General features: G+C 33.8%; 1 protein-coding gene across 2 annotated transcripts in view; it reads left to right on the forward strand.

Moving 5' to 3' along the window:
• Positions 1–6,915, forward strand: part of Cad96Ca (tyrosine kinase receptor Cad96Ca) — a 153,310-nt gene that overhangs the window by 95,376 nt on the left and 51,019 nt on the right. The window lies entirely within an intron of this gene.

The raw sequence follows: 6,915 nt of genomic DNA on the forward strand, positions 1-6,915 counted from the left end.
ACACTTTGCTTATGACGGGGAGGAGGCATAGCATAGGCATAGGCAGTTGTAAATATCAATAAATAAATATAAAAAAAAGACTTTTGTGACTTTCACATACGTTATTCTTTCTTGTTTTAAGGGTATCTCATCCACTGTCTCTCCCGTTGCCTCCAAAACCTCCCCTTCTTTAAAAAAAAAAATATCCGCGTATTCGCGCATGATGCCGTTTCTCCAGTTCTCCACGCGGCTTATCGCCCTCACCCTCATGCTGTTATCCCTGTCTAAACCCTGGCACTCGAACTCTTTTTCTCCTATTTTAATAACCCATCGCCCGTCTTTATTTTTAACCCGCGCTCCCATCTTTCTCAGTAGGTCACACCCTACAATCGCTTCATAATCTCTCGGCATTTTCCCCACTACGTGAACCATGACCTTATCTCCCACAACTCCCAAATGACTTAACCCTATCCTTGCCTCTCCCATAACGCTACAGGGCCCACCCAAGGTGACTAATTTACAACCACATACCTGCACCTGCGGTGTCTTCTTTCCGTCACTCAATCTTCTCAACGCCTCCCGGCATAGGATGGTGCTCGTGCTCCCGGTGTCCACGAGACATCATACTCCTCCCAGGATGATAATAGGCAGACCGCCTTGCTTCCCTCTGATGTTGTAGCTGACTAATGTGCGGTCGCCTCTCCGCTGATACTCCCCTCAGATGTTGTCCTGACTTCTTCTTCTCTCCAGCGCTCGCCTCCATACCTGCCCGGGATTTCTCTGTGAGTCCTCTCATATTCTCTGCATTTCTGCCTCTTTCTCTGACGCCTCGGAAGTTCCTGGTGACTCCGTGTTCGATCCTCCGGATCTTAGTACCCTACTTCTCCTTACTCTTTGGGCATTCACTTCCATGGGTTCTCCGAGGTTCACTTCCCTTCTCTTATATATGTAAGGGGATTGTTTCGCGATATGTCCCTCGTTACCGCATTCAAAGCATCTGGTGCGCGGGCACTGCGATCTTGCCGCAACCGTGGCATTTTCAGTCCTCTCTTCTTCCGTTGCTCCTGTCTCTCCCGCTATCCCTATTTTCCCACTTTCTCCAGGGATTATGAGTATACCTCGGCCTATTATACTCCATTCGCGTCGAGCAATTGAGTCCATCAGTTCCTGAGCGCATTCGACAAAGGAGTGCTCCCTCGGCAAACCCTCCTTTTTCCCCAGTACTTTCGCTAACTGAATCTTCAGTATTCCCGATAAGAACTGCATCCGGCCTTCGACTTGATCTGCCTCCATCAATTTGCTTAGCTTGTCAGCGATACGATTATACTTCGCTAGCAGCTCATAAGGATACTGACCACTCGACTGCCTAGGCTTCTTCATTTCTCTAAACATCATGAAAATGTCGAAATAGGCTCATGAAATAGCCCATCGTCCTCCTCTGAAAGCTTTTTTCAACATAGCTTTGACTACGACCCAGGGTGTCTCCTCGTCTGCCTGGATCTGATTAAGGATGTTGCGTTTCACCCTACAGACGACAGCTTCGTCACACATGTCAATGCTTCGGCGTCGTCACTATCAAGTAGGTTTTCATTTGTTTTAGCCCGAATCATAGGGCTATTAATCTATCCCCTCCTTTTGGATCCCCTCCTGCCAACGAGACTTCCGGTAGTGGAGCAAGCTCCGGCGGGGATGGTGCGTTGACTGCCTCTGGAGGTGGTTGGTTGTTTTCGACTGGAGGTAGTTGGTTTTTCATGTTGAAGTTGTCGAGGTTCAGCACAGGCGCTCTTACTAAGCTATTAACCATAATTCAAAAGTCCGACCAAAAACAATAGAATAGAAAAAAATAATACTAACGAAAAACTTTCTACAGCTTAATGAAAAAAAAAATTAGACTGAAAAAAAAACAGGCTTCTTCTTGTGATTAAAATTGATTCGGTAATCCGTGATCCCGGGTTTCGGTACCAGATACGTGATAGCGGGTTCTGAACTCAAAAAAAAAAAAAAAAGGGAAAAGGAACGAGAACATAAACTCACGGTTGCTGATTATAGACTGCTTTATTCTGTTCAGTAATCCTATATTTATACTCTCTAGAGTTGTTGACAGAGGGAGTTAGGTATTAAGATTTATATTACATACCCTGTAAACATAACTTATATATATATACATAAAATATTTCCTTGAATATAGTTTTTAAAAAAAGGGCAGGTTATGACTAGTCTGATAAAATCTAATATTAGAGAAGGAAATAAGATATTCAGAGTAGAGTTTTAAAAGTACTAGTAGGTTTAATATTTGATCTCCCAAAATAAGGCTATCTCTAGCTATATCTACCCTCTATAGAAAATATTAATAAAAAAAAAAATACAAGTAAGAAATTTTCAAAGACCTTGATCGGCCATTAGCAATAATTTAGATCGATAGAGAATTAATTTAAAAAGTTGAAAAAGAAGAAAGTTTAGACGAAAATTACATTCATATTCTTCAGATGAGGAAATTTAGTTCTAAGAATCGATTTTGTATATTAGTTAAAACTTAATATATTCCATTTCAATCATATCATATTAATTTTAAAATCTAAATTAACGTTTCTTTACATAAATTTAGAATTCCTATATTTGGCATAATATAAGCACCCATAAATGAGTGGTCATATTGTGGAAGCAGTTACTATACCTTAAGAGGAAGAAAAAGGGAAAAATAGTTCGATTCTTAATTGTATGAAATAAAAATTGTTTTTTAGCTGTTATCCGTAGTTTTTTCAGAAAAAAATCAAATAAATCTACTTTAGTGCTCTCTTATAAAAATGTAAGAGTTACTAAATTAAAGACAAGGAAATTTCCTATAAATGCAATGGGTTTGATGTGACAAAAAAGAAAATACGCGTTCCATGAAGTTATGTTGAAAATTAAAGTTTAATATTTTAAGGAGCTTTTAAGTAAATTTTTTTGTGAGAAAAACCACGGATAAAACCTGAAAAAAAAAATGATTTTTATTCCCATACCGTTGAGAATCGACCTATGGGTCATATTGACTTTTTCCCCCCTTTAATTTGTTGTTAACGCCTTGTATATTAAAATGTAAATATTTTGTAATTAGGCAGTAAATATATTTAATTACATTTTTATTTTTTTGTATCGTGGATAGAAGTTGGTTTTGTTTCAAACAAAGGATATTTATGCTTGTGGTTTGGTGTTTATGGTGAAATACCGATAAGTGGGATCATAACAATACAAGTGGTGGCCTAAGGTTAGTCGCCCAGTCGCTTCCGTATTGAGTCATCACTAGACTTTACTTTACTCCGTGATTTATCGGAGCACCGCTTCGATTTGTGTGCGATTTTTCACCTTAGTGGAAAATTAGAGAACATCATCTCCGACTAAGGATGCGACTTCGATGTCGATGTTTTACGTTTGTCCCAATTTTTCATTTTTTTTTTTTTTTTTTTTTTTTTTTTTCCAAAAGTAACTAAATGAACGATGTTTTTTGTCGATGTCGCATCTCCGTCTCCGACCTTTAGGAACGGACCTCAAGACCTCTGACCCATCGGAGGTCATCATTTTGTAATAATTGTAATTAGTTATTTTGTTTTAATTTAGCTTATATCGAAGGACCTTTTTGTTTTTAATTTTTCCTATATTTTATTTTTGAAGGTTTTTTTTTTTTATTTTAATTTATGTTTTTATTTATTAAATTAACAAATAAATGTTTACTATCCGAGCCAGTTTTTTTTTAATTTTATTTCCCACACAGAGTCGATTTGAGGTGGCTTAACAGGTGTAGAATCTGCTTTCACCATATGACTGTGTCGATCAACTGTTTACCATTTGATAAGTCCACCTGACAGCGCGAACTCTGTAGTATCTATAAGTTACCGGGACTTGTCAAATGCTCATTAAATATCATTCTATGATTTTCGCTACGCACGCGGATCACTGATCTCAATCAAATATTTTTAGGTATAAAATATTAGACACATGCCTAAGGGTTCTTACCAATGCGCCCTTGGAACAGAAAATAAATTATTTAACATCATTATATAAATCTACCATGAGTAATATGTTTAACAAGATAAACCAAAATCTAAAATCTGACCAGGTTTATTAATCATAGTTATATTGTGGTTTGTTAGGCACTGAGTCCGAAATGAATATTTTAAAAACATATCTTAAGTATTTATTTAGGAAATTCGTTGGATTATTCGAATTACCTATCTATGTAAGTCAGCAAAAGGGAATGGAATTATGGGTACTACGAGTTCGTTATGGATACATACAATTTATAATAATTTGTTTATTAAGTACTAAATCATATAGGAAAAAATAATTTTTACCATCTGATGAATTTGTTGTAGAATAAAATTCAGCTCGAAGTGAATTTGACTTCTCTAACATCTCTTAAAATTTCAGTTTTTACCATTGACTAGTTCGTAGAATCTATTAAAATAATTCCAACTGGTTGATAAAATGTTTAGAATTAAAATAGTTACCTTTAGAATTGCCACGATAGCAAATATAACAGAAACTGTCATGATATAAACTATATGACAGTTACTATCATCATGATATAAACTGTCATTAATCAATTTGGAGCTGATATTTGTACCTCACTATCAGATCTAAATTGATTAACCTCAGTATCAGTCACAGTAGTAAATTTACTGTCACATAAAGTCTGTTTATTAGGGATTAAATGTTTTAATAAATTTTATTTTATCAAAAAAAGAACGATATTGGAGGACGTAATATTGGAGGACAAGTTTCATGTTTCACAGTGAAAATAATTTGCTAGGGATTTGTCTTTCTTAGGTCGAATATCCCAAAGTTTACACCAGTCATTAGAAATTTTGTTAGCTGATATTGTAAAGTTCATGAAGCTTCTGTAGAAGTTTCATGTCTCGTTAAGATAGCTATAACGTCAGCATTTAAATTAACATATTAAGATTTATTAATGTCTATTGAATATTAGTATATGTGCAGTTTGTAAAATTATTCCATAATGACTGTTATTTTAAAAATATATTTTTTTTATTGAAGGCAAAGTTTGAAATTATATAATTCATTAGGAACTATTTATGTACATCTAATATGTACAACTTAATAAAAATATAAAAATTATAAACATTAATATTAAAAGTTGAAAAATTGTAATGAATTTAATCGTGGCCACTATAAAGATTCTTCTACAACTTACATTTCTTAAAACTTTTCAGGTGGAACACAAAAGAGTCGATTTTTTTTTCTCGAAAAAGTAGGATCTGAATCTTCCGATAAGATAAAATGGTGGATTTATCAAACTTTTATTTATTTATTTTTTTGTATTTATCTAAAAATCAATCCAATAGGTTGAAAGTTAATGAGAACAATTGTCATTAAAAATATGTTACTTACTTAAGCCTTACCTGCCCATCGCATGGCCATCAAATTTGTGAGGAAGACAATAAATCACGATATGAAAGAGTTTCTTTACTATACAATATCGGATTAGAATAATTTAATTTGGTTTTATCTTTTCGATTGGTACAGGCATTAGAGGGTCAAAATGCTTAAGACATGATTTTTGATGATTAAGTTGTACGTGCTTGTAACTTCACACATAAAAAAATGATGAAAATTGATTTTTTTAAAGCTTACACTTGAGTTCCGTCAAATCAATCCAAGTAGTTAAACAGACAGGTCAGAGGTCCAGAATATCGAGGAAAAAAAATTATGTTAAAATCAATATTAATATTCATACTACACATGAATAAAAAAGAAAATAAAAAAAATGGCAGGCTTACGACTTGGCCGACAGAAGGGAAACCTCTGGGGATTAAGTAACGTATTAAAATTGTATTAATAATAATCATCCATTTCCTCTTATAGCTTACACCAAAAAATATTTATTCCAGATTAATAATAAGAAAAAATAGAATAAAACAGTCATTTCTTAAGTGATTCCTATCACGAACATTTTTTATACTGTAATAGGAGAAAATGAGATAAAAGGAGCTAAGTCAATCGAATCGGTACAGCCGGGTATAGTATAATGTATAGCTCCTATGTCGTCCGACTCCCCTATTATGAATTGAGCAGTACGATTTATTTTTGGGATTACTAGAGATACGCACATACAGCAGTATAACGCAGAGCTGAACTGGCTCTATCCAACCTTTCGATTTCCTAGCTTCCTCTCTACTCCAAGTAATTAGTTCTCAGCGCCCCTCCTATATCCTAGAAAACCTACAATTCAAATTCTCAATGCAACTACCAGGTCCCGCTTATCTGACATCTACCCTCCACCTCACCAAACTGCTGCGTTTGATAAACCATTTTTTACCTAAACTCTATTCCTTCTTGCATACGTCATGTACCAACTCTTTCCTCGTTTAAAACCCTTATGTTTAACTACCCTTCTTCACCAATCTAATCCAATATTATAATAGTACAGCTAGTTTTGTTTTTATGTATTTAGTCTGTCAGTTTTTTAATTTATTTTTTTTTCTTCCCTGATTTTAAAATTATTTATATAAAATTTTAATATAAGGTACAATTAAGTATGGGCACATTGTTTTTGGCCAATATATTTTATTGTAAAATTAAAATTATCTTTGTAATTGTTCTAAAAGGACCTACCCCCAGAATAATAAACTATTTTTCATTTCATTTCGCTACAACATAAAAATGTTCCTGTTAAAATTTCCGCGTCACGAAATTATGATTTTGTTTCGTAGAACGTCGGTGAAGAAGTTTCAATTCAAAAATTAATATGAATAATTGAAAACATGTATATAAGTAAAAATTATTATATATTATAATAAAACAGTTATTTAATCTATAACTGTTTTATTATAATAAACTAAAACTAAATAAATGAATACGTTTAAAAAATAAATGAATACAAAAATAAGTTAAAAATAAATAAATAATCTAAAAACAAATAATCAAGTTTTAAAAAAT

This window comes from Halyomorpha halys, unplaced genomic scaffold, assembly GCF_000696795.3.
Source record: "Halyomorpha halys isolate HHAL.00 unplaced genomic scaffold, Hhal_1.1 Scaffold39.1, whole genome shotgun sequence".
Taxonomy (NCBI): Eukaryota; Metazoa; Arthropoda; class Insecta; order Hemiptera; family Pentatomidae; genus Halyomorpha; species Halyomorpha halys.